Here is a 15,458-nt window from a genome sequence, read left to right as displayed (position 1 = left end):
CACTGTTGTCCTGGTTTGATTAATTTTGATACATATTGTTAAAGCTGCATGCAGGCATACCTGGAAGACTGGGGTCTGTAGTGAACAACTGAATACTACAAGATTTATTAATTTGTTCTTTTAAGATTATATTCCTATGAGCTGACTTCTGGACAGTTATACAGCATTGCTCTAGAAAGAGATCAGCCACCAATATGAATCATTACCTGCAACCAAATATAAATTCACCATTTATAACAGCAAAACCCCTTCTTCCTCCAAATTAGAAAAAAAAAACCACTTACGTAGTTCAACATAACAGCAGTGGAAGGCTGTTGAATTGTTAGTATAAAATCGCCTATATTAAATTCAGGACAATCTCTGATTTTAGCAAGTATTTTGTGGAAGACAGTCAAAAGTTAAAGTCAAAATTCAGGTAAATGAATTAAACAAAAAATAAAAAGTTGTAAAATTGTTTAACAGTACATTTAAAACTACTAATTTAAGATGAAGTGATCTATCCTGCACTGGACCATATAACGATTTAAATAAGTTAACTTCTAGAAACCTTATCATTTCATCAACTGGCAGCCAGAAAGCTCCTTCAATTTGGAATGTAAGAGCTATTTCATTGTCCAAATCACTCCATTTATATTTGTCCTGGTTTCGGCTGGAATAAAGTTAATGTTTCTTCTTAGTAGCTAGACCAGTGCTGTGTTTGGGATTCAGTGTGGGATTTGGTATGAGAAAAATGCTAGTAACACACTGATGTTTTCAGTTATTGCTGGGATTCCAAGGACTTTCCAAGTCACCTCGTCCTGCCCCTGCGCAGGTGCACAAGAAGCTGGGAGGGAGCAGGGCCAGAGCACCGGGCCCAAACTGGCCAACAAAATATTCCAGAGCATGTAACGCCATGCTCAGTATATAAAGGGGGGGTGGCAGGGAAGGAGGGGGCTCGCTCTCGCTTCCGGGATTGCGACTGCGGGATCTTGGGATTTCGGGATCGCTGGCTGGGAACGGGCTGGGCATCAGTCAGCGGGTGGTGAGCAATTGCATTGTGCATTGCCTGTTTGTACTTTCTATTACTGTCACTGTTTTATTTTATCACCATTATTAGACTGTTTTTATCTCAACTTACGAGTCTCCCTTTGCCCCTCCAGTTCCCTCCCCCATCCCCAGGCCGGGGAGGGTGGGCGAGCAGCTGCCCGGTGCTTGGCTGCCGGCCGGGTTCAAACTACAACAGTCCTTTTTGGTGCCCAATGTGGGGCTCAAGGGTTGAGATAATGACAGGTCTGATCCGTGTGTTATACCAAATTTGTTATACGCATTCATTATAGTGGTTTATCAGGTCCTTGTTATAATGCCGATGGTTCATTTTGCTACAATGTCGATCTACTGGCTCCTAGAATTGTGGTTTTCATTTTTACAGTTGTGCTATACATCACCTTACTTGCCCTATATATTCCCCATGCTGCTGCTTATCACCTGTGGGAGGTGGATTAAGATTTTTGCTTTGCTGTACTATGTAACAGTGATTTATGGCATGATAAAGATGTCAGTCCTGAGATTAGTCTGGTATTTGTATTCAGCATGGTCATCATCTCTGTACTTCGGGGGTCATCTAGCGGAATGGGTTAACAATTACACCCTTTACCTTTTCTCCTCGGAGAGCCAACCCAAGCAGGAGACACCTTCTTCCATCTTTTCGTTCTCTGGGCTGCTTACAATTGAGAATGTTGGGAATTTTGAATATCTTTGGAATGCTGACACTAAAGTCATTGTCTTACTGCTAGGAGCTGTCGTGTTCCTGACCGTGGTTAAGGTTTTGTTCAGGGTTATGCAACTATTTCTGAGTCTCACTCGGAGATCTACCCCAAGGTTGGAGAATTATGAGTGGCAGGGGGTGTGGGACAGCATGGGCAAGTATCTAGGACAGTGGTTACCTCCAGTGTTTTGGAACTTCACCCCTGAACAAGTGCAGGATCCTGAGAAACTAGTAAAGTATTTAGAAAAGGTGTGCTGTCATCCTGGTAACTCCAGAGAGACACAAATCACTGCAACATGCTGGGGCCTGGCCCACGCCTACCGAGCCCTGCTCACCACTATGCAGTACCCTCAAAAAGAAGGGGTCTCTAGATCTGATAACAAAATGACAGGCACTGCAGCCACTCCAGTTCTGGCAACAGGTACTGCAGCTAATGTGACCTCTACGACAGGCACTACAGCCACTCCAGTTCTGGCAACAGGTAACATAGCTAATGTGACCCCTACGACAGGCACTGCAGCCACTCCAGTTCTGGCAACAGGTACTGCAGCTAATGTGACCCCTACAACAGGCACTGCAGGTGAACCAGAGAACCAACCCATCGTGGTGTCAGTGGCTCCCATACATAAGAACAAAAATACAAAAAAATCACTTTGCACTGTAAAAGATGATGATGAACCAGGGCCATCAGGAGAAGAGGAGGAGGAGGAGGAAGAGGAGGAGGCAGAACCAGTGGTAACCACCCGATCCCTCCCCCTGAGTGAGCTGCAAGACCTGCAAAAGGATTTCAGCCGCCATCCAGGTGAGCACCTTGTTACCTGGCTGCTCCGATGCTGGGATAGTGGGGCCAACAGTGTGGCAGGCTGGGAGGCCAGGCAGCCAGGATCCCTGTCTAGGGAAGGGGGCACTGACAAGGCAATTGGAAGTAGGACACAAAACCTCAGCCTCTGGAGGCAACTTCTGTCAAGCGTGAGAGACAGGTACCCCTTCAAAGAAGATGTTATATGTCATCCAAGTAAGTGGACCACCATGGAGAGAGGTATCCAATACTTGAGGGAATTAGCCGTGCGGGAGGTGGTTTATTATGACCCAGACGATGTGTGGCTACCCACAGACCCAGATGAAGTCCAGTGCACCCGGTCCATGTGGCGGAAGTTTATACGGAGCGCGCCATCGCCGCATGCCAATGTATTAGCAATAATGGACTGGAGAGATGAAGAGGGACCAACAGTGGATGAATTGGCTCGCCGACTCCGGCGATATGAAGACAGTCTCCCTTCCTCCACTCTTGTGGCTGTGGAGGAAATATCCAGAGAAGTCCAGAAACTCAGAGAGGACATGTCCTACTATCCACCTGCAAGGACTAGGATCCCAGCTATTAGGAGCAAACGTTTCCCTACTCGAGAGAGTCAGTATACACCACGGGGGATACTATGGTATTGCCTGCACGACCACGGAGATGACATGAGAAAATGGGATGGGAAACCTACCTACCTTCTAGAAGAGAGGGTGAGAGAGTTGGAAGGAAGAACAGCTACAAATCAAGGTTCTTTCAGGAGAAATGCCGCTCCAGTCTCTGCTAATCAATTACCCAAACTGCGTAGAAGATTTGACTTTGCTCCTGATCCTATGAGGAGAACTTCCAAGTCATTCTTACAAGAAGTGAGTGACCAGGATGAGACCGAGATTCGCACAGACCGCACTAACCCCTTCATCAATAATGGGTACTATGAGCAGAATTAGAGGGGCCCTGCCTCCAGCCAGATGGAGGAGAGGGACAATTGTGTTTACTGGACTGTGTGGATTCGATGGCCTGGCACATCTGACACCCAGGAGTATAAGACTCTGGTAGACACTGGTGCCCAATGCACCCTGATGCCATCAAAATCTAAAGGGACATAGCCAATTTGTATTTCAGGAGTGACAGGGGGGTCTCAACAGCTGACTGTGTAGGAGGCTGAGGTGAGCCTAACTGGGAATGAGTGGCAAAAGCACCCCTATTTGTGACTGGCCCAGAAGCTCCATGCATTCTGAGTATAGACTATCTCAGGAGAGGGTATTTCAAGGACCCAAAAGGGTACCGGTGGGCTTTCGGTATAGCTGCCTTGGAGACAGAGGAAATCAAACAGCTGTTTGCTTTGCCTCGTCTCTCAGAGGACCCTTCTGTTGTGGGATTGCTGAGGGTCGAAGAACAACAGGTGCCAATCACTACTACAGCAGTGCACTGATGGCAATATCGCACCAACAGAGACTCTGTAGTTCCCATCCACCAACTGATTCGTCGACTAGAGAGCAAGACTGATCAGCAAGACTCACTCACCCTTTAACAGCCCCATATGGCCAGTGTGGAAGTCTAACGGAGAGCGGAGACTGACAGTGGACTATTGGGACCTGAACAAAGTCACACCACTGCTGAGTGCTGCCGTGCCAGACATGCTAGAGCTTCGATATCAACTGGAGTCAAAGGCAGCCAAGTGGTACGCCACAACTGATATTGCCAGTGCCTCCTCCTCTATCCCTTTGGCAGCAGAATGCAGGCCACAGTTTGCTTTCACCTGGAGGGCTGTCCAAATACACCTCTAATCAACTGCCACAGGGGAGGAAAAACAGCCCCACCATTTGCCAAAGGACTGATCCAGACTGCACTGGAGCAGGGTGAAGCCCTGCAACACCTGTGTTACATTGATGACATTGTATGGGGAAATACAGCAGAAGAAATTTTTGAGAAAGAGATAAAATAGTTCAAATCCTTCTGAGAGCCAGTTTTGCCATCAAGTGGGCCTGTGCAGGAGATTCAGTTTTTAGGAATAAAATGGCTAGATGGATGGCGTCGGATTCCAATGGATGTGGTTGATAAAATAACAGCTATGTCCCCACTGACTAGCAAAAAGGAAACACAAGCTTTTTTAGGTGTTGTGGGTTTCTGGAGAATGCATATTCCAAATTACAGTCAGATTGTAAGACCTCTCTATCAAGTGACCCAGAAAAAAAAATATTTTACATCGGTCCCTAAGCAACAACAACCCTTTGAACAAATTAAACAGGAAATAGTTCATGCAGTAGCCCTTGAGCTGGTTTGGGCAGGACAAGATGTTAAAAATGTGCCCTACACTGCAGCCGGGGAGAATGGCCCTACCTGGTCTCTTTGGCAGAGAGCACCAGGGGAAACCTGGGGTCAACCCACAGGGTTTTGGAGTTGAGGATATAGAGGATCGAAGCCTGCTATACTCCAACTGAAAAAGAGATACTGGCAGCAAACGAAGGGGTTTGAGCTGCTTCAGAAGTGATTGGTACTGAAGCACAGCTCTTCCTGGCACCCCGACTGCCGGTACTGGGCTGGATGTTCAGAGGGAGGGTCCCTCTATACACCATGCAACTGATGCTACGTGGAATAAGTGGGTCACACTCAGCACACAGCAGACACGAATAAGGAGTCCTAGCTGCCCAGGAATATTGGAAGTGATCAAAAATTGGCCAGAAAACAAAGATTTCAAAATGTCACCAGAGGAAGAGGTGACCCGAGCTGAAGAGGCACCACCGTATAATGAGCTACCAGATAATGAGAAGCAATATGCCCTATTTACCATCGGGTCCCGTCACATTGCAGGGAAACATCGACGGTGGAAGGCTGCTGTGTGGAGCCCCACACAACAGGTTTCAGATGCTGCTGAAGGGGGTGAACCCAGTCAGTTTGCAGAGGTGAAAGCCACCCAGCTGGCCGTAGGTATTGCTGAGCGAGAAAAGTGGCCAGTGCTCTGTCTCTACACTGACTCATGGATGGTGGCAGATGCCCTGTGGGGGTGGTTACAGCAGTGGAAGCGAAGTGGCTGGCAGCGTAGAGGCAAACCCACCTGTGCTGTTGACTTATGACAGGATATTGTTGCTCAGGTAGAGAACTTGGCTGTGAAAGTATGTCATGTATATGCTCATGTACCTAAGACTTGAGCTTCTGAAAGAACATCAAAACAACCGTCAGGTAGACCAAGCTACTAGAATTAACGTGGCTCAAGGGGATCTGGAGTGGCAACATAAGGGTGAAAAATTTAAGGCTCACTGGCCCGATGACTCCTCAGGTCATCAAGGAAGAGATGAGACATACAGATGGGCTCATGACCGAGAAGTGGATTTAACCATGGACACTATCGCACAGGTTATCCATGAATGTGAAACATGATGCAATCAGGCAAGCCAAGCAGTTATAACCTCTTTGGTATGGAGGGTGATGGTTAAGGTATAGATATGGGGCGGCCTGACAGATTGATTTTATCACACTCCCACAAACTTGGCGTGGCAAATGTTATGTGCTCACAATGGTGAAAGCAACCACCGGATGGCATATGCTGCGCCCCACGCCACCACCCAGAACACTATTCTGGGCCTTGAAAAGCAAGTCCTGTGGCAGCATGGCACCTCAGAAAGAATTGAGTAAGGTAACGGGACTCATTTCCAAAATAATCTTATAGACACCTGGGCCAAAGAACATGGCATTGAGTGGGTATATCACATCCCCTATCATGCACCAGCCTCTGGGAACATCGAGCGGTACAATGGGTTGCTAAAGACCATGCTGAGAGCAATGGGTGGTGGAACTTTCAAACACTGGGACACGCATTTAGAAAAAGCCACCTGGTTAGTCAATACTAGAGGATCTGCCACCCAGGCTGTCCCTGCCTTGTCCAACCTTCTACGCAATGTAGATGGAGATAAAGTTCTGGTAGTGCACATTAAAAACATGCTGGGGAAGACTGTCTGTGTTATTCCTGCTTCAGGTATAGGTAAGCCCATGCATGGAATTACTTTTGCCCAAGGACCTGGCTGCAGTTGGTGGGTAATGCAGAAGGATGAGGGAATTCTAGTATGTGCCTCAAGAGGACTTAATTTTAGGTGAAAACAGCTAATAAATTGAACTGTATTATGTAAATCTCCAAATAACTCTGTCATTGCATATCATCATCACTATGGTTGATACATATTACACTAATGGCATCACCTTAATGAAAGAAAACAAACTTTGATAGAGTGAGGACTGGCTTCAGCAATTGATGCCCAGCGACTTCCTCGAGATTGATACCTTTGACCTGCAGACTGTGAGCACAGACAGCGCCAGACACATCAGCCACCAGCTCCGACTGTAGCAGGGACTGCGTGAGGGGGCTTTCCACAATAAACCTTCTCAAATTGACCTCGAGTCAGACAAAAGCAGACTTCAGTTTTCAGGCTCTTCACCAAAAAGAATACAGATTGCCTGGAACCAGAACTGGCTGTGCCAGATGAGGGGCAGAAAGGGATTGCAGCATCAGAAGGATTCTGGATAGAAGGAAACACACACATCAGCTTTCCCAAACAAGGAACTAGGAAATTATTCAGCATGGGCCCTAGAAAGAAACTTGCCCTCAGTTAGAGAGAACGGCCCTTCATAATAACATTCAAGTTAAAGAAAAAGACTTCAGGGTCCTTTCAAATAGCTATTTGGACACCACAATCTGCACTTATTTACAATCTACTCAAAATAACCGTCCAGGTTTTTAGGCAGGTAAATGGCATACAGTAGTATTCAAAACTCACAACACAACTTCAAAAAGATCAGCTCTGCTAAAGAGAGTTGGTATTACTTCTTGATACAGAATATAGTTTGAGTATTATTTTTTTTTGTCAGTATCTGCATGTGAGCATCAAGTTATTATTAATGATTAACCATGAGCTTTAAAATAGCAAATAGATGCTCCAAACCAAAAGAAAAACCTGTTACTATAGAACTGGGTGATAGAGCTAAACTGACGGAATTAAATACATGTATTTTTAGTACTGGCCATAGAGTAAATCTCTGACCTATCACAGGTCACTCTACAGTTCGATCAGAAGCAGATCATATAGTCTGAGGTCACGACTATACAGTCCACTTGGTCTCACCTATGCACAGTTGACATGTCCCAAAAAGGGCATTACACAAGTATGATCAGGTAGTATTAAATGGAGAATATCTGTGAGCCTGTGCTGGCTTTACAGTCTGCTACAGTGATATTCTTAGAAAAGCTGGAAATAGTCTTTTAAGTTCCAAAAGTAAATTACGTTGCTTAGTACAGCGTAGTAGAATGTACCAGTTTAAGTGAGAGTAACAATGATCTACTTTGACCTGAAACTTCAGAAGCTGAGGACAAGAAAGATAAGAAAGCTTCCAGATACACCAGGCAGTGAAGAGAAGCTGTATCAAAACACAGGGCTAAACTGTAGAGAAAGAACCTTCAAAGGTTGCAAGAAGCCTCAAGGAAAAAAATGGGTAAGATAAATAGCATACTACTGACATAAAACACTGGACTAGAACTTGGAATCAAGGTTTATATCAGCCTCTCTCTGTGAAATTACTGGCATGGGCTATTCTCCATTTTTCCATGGCCTATTTTTTTTCTACCACTATTTTCCATGAAGGTGAGCTCTATGACTTGCATCCAGAGGCAGATTTTCTGTACTCTTCAAATGACTTTTCTTGCCAGTATAATGCTGATAAAAAGTCAAAATACATATATATATGTATATATAATATATAGTTAACCCTGGAGCCTCATTTTCAATCAGTGTGATCTAAAATATTTTCTAAGATTAGTCAGCAGACTATGAGATTTATTACTAACTAATTAACCAAGCTAAATGGCTTTATTAAAAATAGATTGTCATTAAAGAATGGAAGGGTAACCGCACAATATATTTTAAGGACTACACTAGTCATTACAAAACCACTTACAAAGACTATACAGTTTTCTGAAGACTTAGCTGATCACTCATGTTTGCAACATTTTCAGGACATCCTGCTGTGAAAAGCTTTCAAAGGAAAGACTGAAATTACCGTACTCTTTAAAATGCCCATCAACCACTAAGATTAAGAATGGAATAAAATCAATGTATTTTGATCTGAAAATGTATACACACAGCAGGAATAACCACTAACTTTTTTTTTACAATTTGTTTGCACTTAACTCGATGGTAGCCATCCTGTTAATTTCTAGGAATGAGCATACAGCAAATTTCAGAACTACAGACTATCAAAAAAATATCATTTTGTCTCCCATTTAAGAAGCTCTCTCCACTGCATGTTCTGTAAGGATGCTGTTAACCTGAGTCAAACTTTTTAAATTATCGTGAAAATAACTGGGCTAATGACTTAATGATCAGTTCATCTATTACAGACCCAAGACCTAGAAGATATTTTTCAGTAGATTGGTTTCAATCACATACATAGCCTAACAAAAACACTCCAAAGTCTAGTTTTTCATTTATTTAGTTTTTATACTTGATTATACAAAAAGTAGGACTGGGTCTGATGGAAGCTGTAGATGTTCACTGCTAAGTTTTGTTCCATCTAAACCATATTTATGTTTCCTCTTTGAAGCTAAGAATCTTCATACAGAGATTTGTTTGCAGAAAAACTTCTCAATATTATTTTCCTATGCAATTATTTTGTAGGCTCTTATAGTTCTGTGTCCTGGTTTTGGCTGGGATAGAGTTAATTTTCTTCCTAGTAGCTGGTATAGTGCTGTGCTTTGGATTTAGTATGTGAATAATGTTGATAACACACTGTTTTCAGTTGTTGCTAAGTAGCATTTACACTAATGTCAAGGATTTCTCAGCTTCTCGTGCCCTGACAGCAAGAAGGCTGGAACGGGGCGGGGGGCGCACAAGGAGTTGGGAGGGGACACAGCCAGGACAGCTGACCCCAACTGATCAAAGAAACATTCCATACCATATAACATCCTGTCCAGTATATAAACTGGGGGGAGCTGGCCACGAGGGGTGGATCGCTGCTCGGGAACTGACTGGGCATCACTTGTTTAGTATATTCTAATTATTTTATTATTATTATTTTCATATTATTCTTATTAATATTACCATTATTTTATTTCTTTTCTGTCTTATTAAGTTTAATAGGACAGAAATAGGTACATTAGCTCAACCCACGTGTTATACTTTTTTTGTTTTGATTCTCTCCCCCATCCCACTGGGTGGGGGGGGTGAGTGAGCAGCTGTATGGTGCTTAGTTGCCAGCTGGGGTTAAACCACACCAACATGCAACACTTCAGCTTCAAACTGCCTTAATGATGCTCAGAAATCACATTCCCAGAGCACTGAACTCAACTTCCATGGAATGGTAAGGACTTAGAATGGTGACTGACACAGGACATTGGTCTTATCTTTCTCTTCTGACCAGAGAGGAAGACAGAATCTGGGAGTCATGAAGAGCAAATGATCAAGATCATCCTTTGTGGTCTTAACTCAGGTATTCTCAAGATACCTGTATCATGTACTAAGCTGCTAACATTTCAAATAGATTAGCCGTCTAGCTAAATACAGTTTTCTGTATTTCCACTTACTTAGGTGTACCTAGGGGTGTACTAAGAAGCAAAAAGGAGCCTAGAAAGAAAAACAAACCTAAAAGAACACCTAAATTCTTAAAATTCTATTTGAAACTTGTGGAAGATAAACGTTAACAGAATTGAAAAGTATTCTTATCTTACAGATAAGAACAGTTTTGGAGAGAAAGACTATGTGGGGAAAAAAACTAAACAAAATCAGAAACATTCAGAATTAGGAAATAAATATGTAAAGTACAAATAAGTAAAGAATAAAGATAAAAGTCATCTTGCCTTGTTATTCCAGGAAGGAATCGTAATAAATTTGTGGCTAAAGTTACACATTTTTATAGAAATACATGTCAAGTTCTGTTTGTGTTTCAGCTATAATATTCTTGCAGGTCTCCGAAGCCAGTTTCAAGAAAAATCTATACATTTTCCAAATTTATGAGTCATTAAAATAAGTTTGCAGTATGTATTATACACAGACTAAAGAGCAGAGTAAGGAGATTAACTGAAAGTGAGTATAGCCCCGGTATGTGCCACTGCCTTCATGCAAATCTTATAATGTTTATGTGCTCCTTGTCTTACAAAGTTTTACTTTTCAAGAGTTACAAATTTAGCTATTAGAATGATAACATTAAAAAAAAGCATACAATCAGCATGCTTTTTGTAAAATGCATCTCTTTCACTTTCTGGAAGAAAAAGAATTACTAAATGTAACCAGACTTACTTATTTCAGAGTGGAACAATTCTAGGAAAGCCTAAGAACTCTGAATAGAAGTGACTGAAAGTTGCATTTTTTGGTAGAAAAAAAAAAGATACTACTTCAGGAGATACTGCTGTAAGTTTCATGAATATAGTAGAAAGGATAATATAAAAATATTAGTAGTATTAAAATTCCTTACTGAATATCTGAACTATTTCTGAAATGGTACTTTTTACTTCTTCTGGTGTGATAATCCTTTATTTTACTAGAACATGAGATTCAGCCTCAGTTGTGGAGATAATTCATACCTATGGTTCACAGTTCAGGGTCTGAACAGAACGAACAGTGCTATCGCTTGTCATGGCCAGGTGAAATGTTGAGATCAGTCGCTACCCAGTACACACCAGGTGGAAGCCACAATTTAAACACATCAAGTCTGTTGCCAAGTTGATTTCCTGCCTGACAAAGCTACCGAGGACTTTAGAAGCAGTACCAGCTTAAGATGTTCTCTCACAGTATTTCCAAAATGTATTATTACTGTATTGATTTATCAAAGCTTCATCGGAACTTCAATTTATGTGAAGCATAGCTCAGTATGTAGGTTCTGAGCTCCTCAAAAGGCACACAAACAAGCTACCTATGAAATTACAAAAGTCAATATAGATTTTTTTTTCCCAAATAAAAATTTTTATCACTGTGAAATAAATGTGGTATCTTTATCCTAAAAATGTCCTACAATAAAAATGCTCAAGAATGCTAATATGAAGATAGGCCCCCTCCCCCCAAAAAATTTAGCAGTGAAGTGTCACTATTTAATCTTTATTCTATTATTTTCAATTGCTAAATCCTGAGGGCAACAGAGAATCCATTACACCAGTTGAGATCTTGCATAACAAGGCTTTGTGAAACATTTATTACGAACATTGATTGTGAAGCCTGATGCTACTTCAGGATTGGCAAGGGTAGAGTGCATGCCAAAATTCAAGAAACACATGTACTGAGTACTAAGGAACCAAAGCAATATATCACAGTTTTATTCGCTCTTGTATCTGCAATGTATTAAACATTTGTATTATGACAAACACGAAAAGCTATTAAGCTTTTCTCTTACATCAGTATAAAAGAGAAAGCAATGCATTTCCTGCCTGTGAAATTAAACATCCTATTACTTTATCAAAGGCAAGGAACATTACATTCAAAATAACATCCTAGAAGGAATCTCTGTGAGCCAAAACCATTCTGATTGCCTGTCCTCATTCCCTGACAATGGTAAAAGCAAATGGTGCACTGTATCTGCCCAAACTGTCATTTAGAAACTCCACTATCATTGTTATCTGAAGTTACAGGTGCAAGAGACTATGAGTCACTCATAAAGTTAGTCATGACTCTTAGTCCATTTACATGTATTATTTCCATAGCTCTCAAAAATATTAGCAGAAAGGAGTAGGCATTGTTATCTCCATTTGTTCTATAGGCACAAGGAAGACATCCCAATCAATGCTAGACCCTTGGCAAAGCTAATAATGCAAACTCATCTACACCCCCGTGCAATAAAAGGATCCATCACTGATTCTCACGATTCACCTAGAGAGCCCTACAGAAATTAGGATTGCATGAACTCATAAAAGCATTCCCTGCCCTAAAATCTCACAGGCTCATATACAAGAACAAACTGGAGCAGGAGTAGCTTGCAGGTTTTTTTCTTCCCCCTTTTTGTTATTTTTTTTCTTTAAGTGGAGAGCCTGAACAGTATGAGGATTCAGTGATCTACCCCAGATCAAGCTGAAATTCTCTAGGAGAGCTTGCAAACCAAACTCTTATCTTCAGAGTCTCAAACTGTTACTTAATTCTCCCTAATAAGACACAAATCTTGTCTTGATGGAAGTTGTTATGCAATTAAGACAATTTACACTTACAGTTCTTAGAAATCTTCCTTTTCTTTCCTGTCCTGAATTTTTACAGTAAGACTGCCTTTTCACTTCTGATAGTGGGGCTCTTCAGAGCAAGTCTACAGGTTTTGTTTCCCTTGATGAAGATGCAAGAGACTCACTTGTCAAAACATACAGAAGACAATGAATAGATAAGTGAAGCTGATCTAAATCATCCCTCAGCTGAGGAAAAACGTAGTATTGTTCAATACAAAACAGAAAACATCCAAATCAGTTTTTTATCTAAATCACAGCTCAGCCTTGTCTATATCATTATTATACATAGCTCTGAGTTTCTCCTTTCTCAGAGGTAAGAAATTGAAGTTGAAAAGAAGTAGCTTCTCTATGCAATCGTGAGCAAGATCAAGCCTTGTTAATTTATCTCTTAAACAAAACTGCAAGCTTAACAGAGGCAAAGATCATTGGACAGTAATTTAGTGATTCAGAGTCCTTCAGTGAGGGAGAAGGATGAGGAATTTTCAATTTTTTTTTTATTTTTTTTTTTTTTTGCAAAAATTGACCACTATCATCATCAGTAGTTCCAGTTTGAAAACTATCAAGGTCATTCTAAGACTGCAGTCAAGACACGCGCAAGGGGCACAATCATAGTCACACATGCTGGTGTATCCCATACATTCAATTTAAGAAGCAAATACTAGATATCTTGTTCAGAAATGAGAACAAAGTCATGAAAATGAAATTCTTCCCAGGGCATAGCTATCGTCTATGTCCAAGAATCAGCAAGATATCCTGACTTGTAACACTAAAAATTTTCAAGGAAATATTCTATTCTCAATTCTCACCCAAAAATCATGACTCTCTCTGCATTTCTGTACTTAGAAAAGTACTGCACTAATCGCTGATAGCTACACCTATATAACACTGAAATTATCTTTTTACTCAGTTAAACATATAGAGGAAAAAACTAATTTTAATAATTGTTTGCTCAATTTTCCTGAAGAATATGATATGCTTATATTGCAGAGGATATAGTTTGTATTTTTTCATTTTTTTCCAGAGTAAACAAATTTCAATATATTGACATTTCCATATTTTAGTTCTTAAATATCAAAGTAGTCCCGTGGAAATGAGTAGTAGTCCTACTCAAAAACTCCTTATTAAACATATAGTTTTCACAATAGGACTTCAGTTCAACACTTTATCTCGGTTTCTGTCCAAACAATCACAGCTTTCAAAACAACCTAAGGATTACTAAGAACCCATACGTTCAAATAGCAGAAATAAAGACATTTTTAAACTACAAATATATAAATAAGACTGAAAAGAGTCTTGGCAGTAATTGCTCACAATGAATGAATCTTAGTCATCAGACTATCAAAAATAAAGTATGTCAAATAAGCCAAAACATTAAAAAAAGCAAACTATAGTATGAGATTTTCAAACCCCATTTTACTTTTCCTCAACTTTTCGTTGTTACAAGAATCAGACAATTCCTGAGGAAAGACGTGAATAATGGCCACTAATAAGATGACATAAGACACTAAAGATTATTTTAAGGTTCAAAATAAGCTAAGAGAGATTCAAATCTGTTTCTGTTTCCCTTTTTCGCATGATGAAAATCCTGATACTCTTAATCTGTTCTCCACGTAGATTAGTTTTGAGAGCAGTGGTCAAAAGGCACCAAATGCTATGCAGGAAACTACTGAATTAGTATTAAGTGGTTTGCTGCAAGGGTGACAGAAACTGAAAATAAACTACAGTAGCCAAGTACTTTTATCAATTTTTTCATGTAATCAAAGGAATAAGGTATCCCTTTCTAGCAGGCTACAAAAAAAAAAATGAAGATATTTACTGCTCCCACTGAACAGCATTCCATCAGCAAAGTATTCATTCACCAATGTTGTATGATTCTTAATATTGACAAAACTCAATTTCAAAATGTTCCAGTGTCTATAATATTTGTACTACAACACATTTGCACTTTATTTCACTATTTTAATCATGACCACAATTATTTTACAAACATCTGAAATACAAGGAAAGGAAGTTGAAAGCAATAGCAGGAGAGCATAGTAAAACTTTTATTGCATGCTACATCTTGCTTGGCTTACTAATAAAAAACATAAAAATCACCTACAAAGGTTGTGGCCACATAAATCCTCCTTATTCAGTTTACAACCCTGACATTTTTTCCTTTTTTTAAATAAAATAAACATGAAGATAATATGTAATAGGCAGTAAAAGTCAGATTAATTAAAAAAGCAATGGTAAAACTGTTCTGTCTTCATGTTCAGGGCTAGGGTATTCATGCAGCTCTTCAGACAGTCTGTGAACAGGCGCTAACAGTAAATTTAAACTTGAAACTGCTCCTGACAATGTCAGTTTTAAGGATCTGCCAAATTAAGACTTCCTACAGCCGCTGCCTATGCGACAAAGAAACCAGAAAGTAATACTACTATAAATGTGAAACTACACCACAGACACTTGATACCTTTTTGACAAGATCTCTTATTAGCACTCATGGATAAATTTACAGAAATTATTTTCTGCTATAAAAAGGATAAACTTAAAGATCGAAAAGTGCTGCACTTCACTATTGCTTTTATTTCTTTTCTTGTGTCTATTAAAACCATAATTTTCAATTATTAATAATATGAGAGATTTGAACAATAAGAGAAAGCTAACAATTATAAAAAGATCCATCACTGAAATGCAATAACTTTCTTCCAATTTTTAGCACTACAGCTTGTTTAACTTTTATTGCCACTATTCCA

At 40.4% G+C, this 15,458-nt stretch overlaps 1 protein-coding gene across 5 annotated transcripts in view; it reads right to left on the bottom strand.

Moving 5' to 3' along the window:
* SPAG16 (sperm associated antigen 16) overlaps positions 1-15,458 on the bottom strand; it is a 421,290-nt gene that overhangs the window by 351,165 nt on the left and 54,667 nt on the right. The window lies entirely within an intron of this gene.

The sequence above is a fragment of the Tyto alba genome, unplaced genomic scaffold (assembly GCF_018691265.1).
Source record: "Tyto alba isolate M040663 unplaced genomic scaffold, T.alba_DEE_v4.0 Super-Scaffold_7, whole genome shotgun sequence".
NCBI lineage: Eukaryota > Metazoa > Chordata > Aves > Strigiformes > Tytonidae > Tyto > Tyto alba.
The sequence above is the reverse complement of the archived record's forward strand: the minus strand, read 5'-3'. Positions and strand labels throughout refer to the sequence as shown.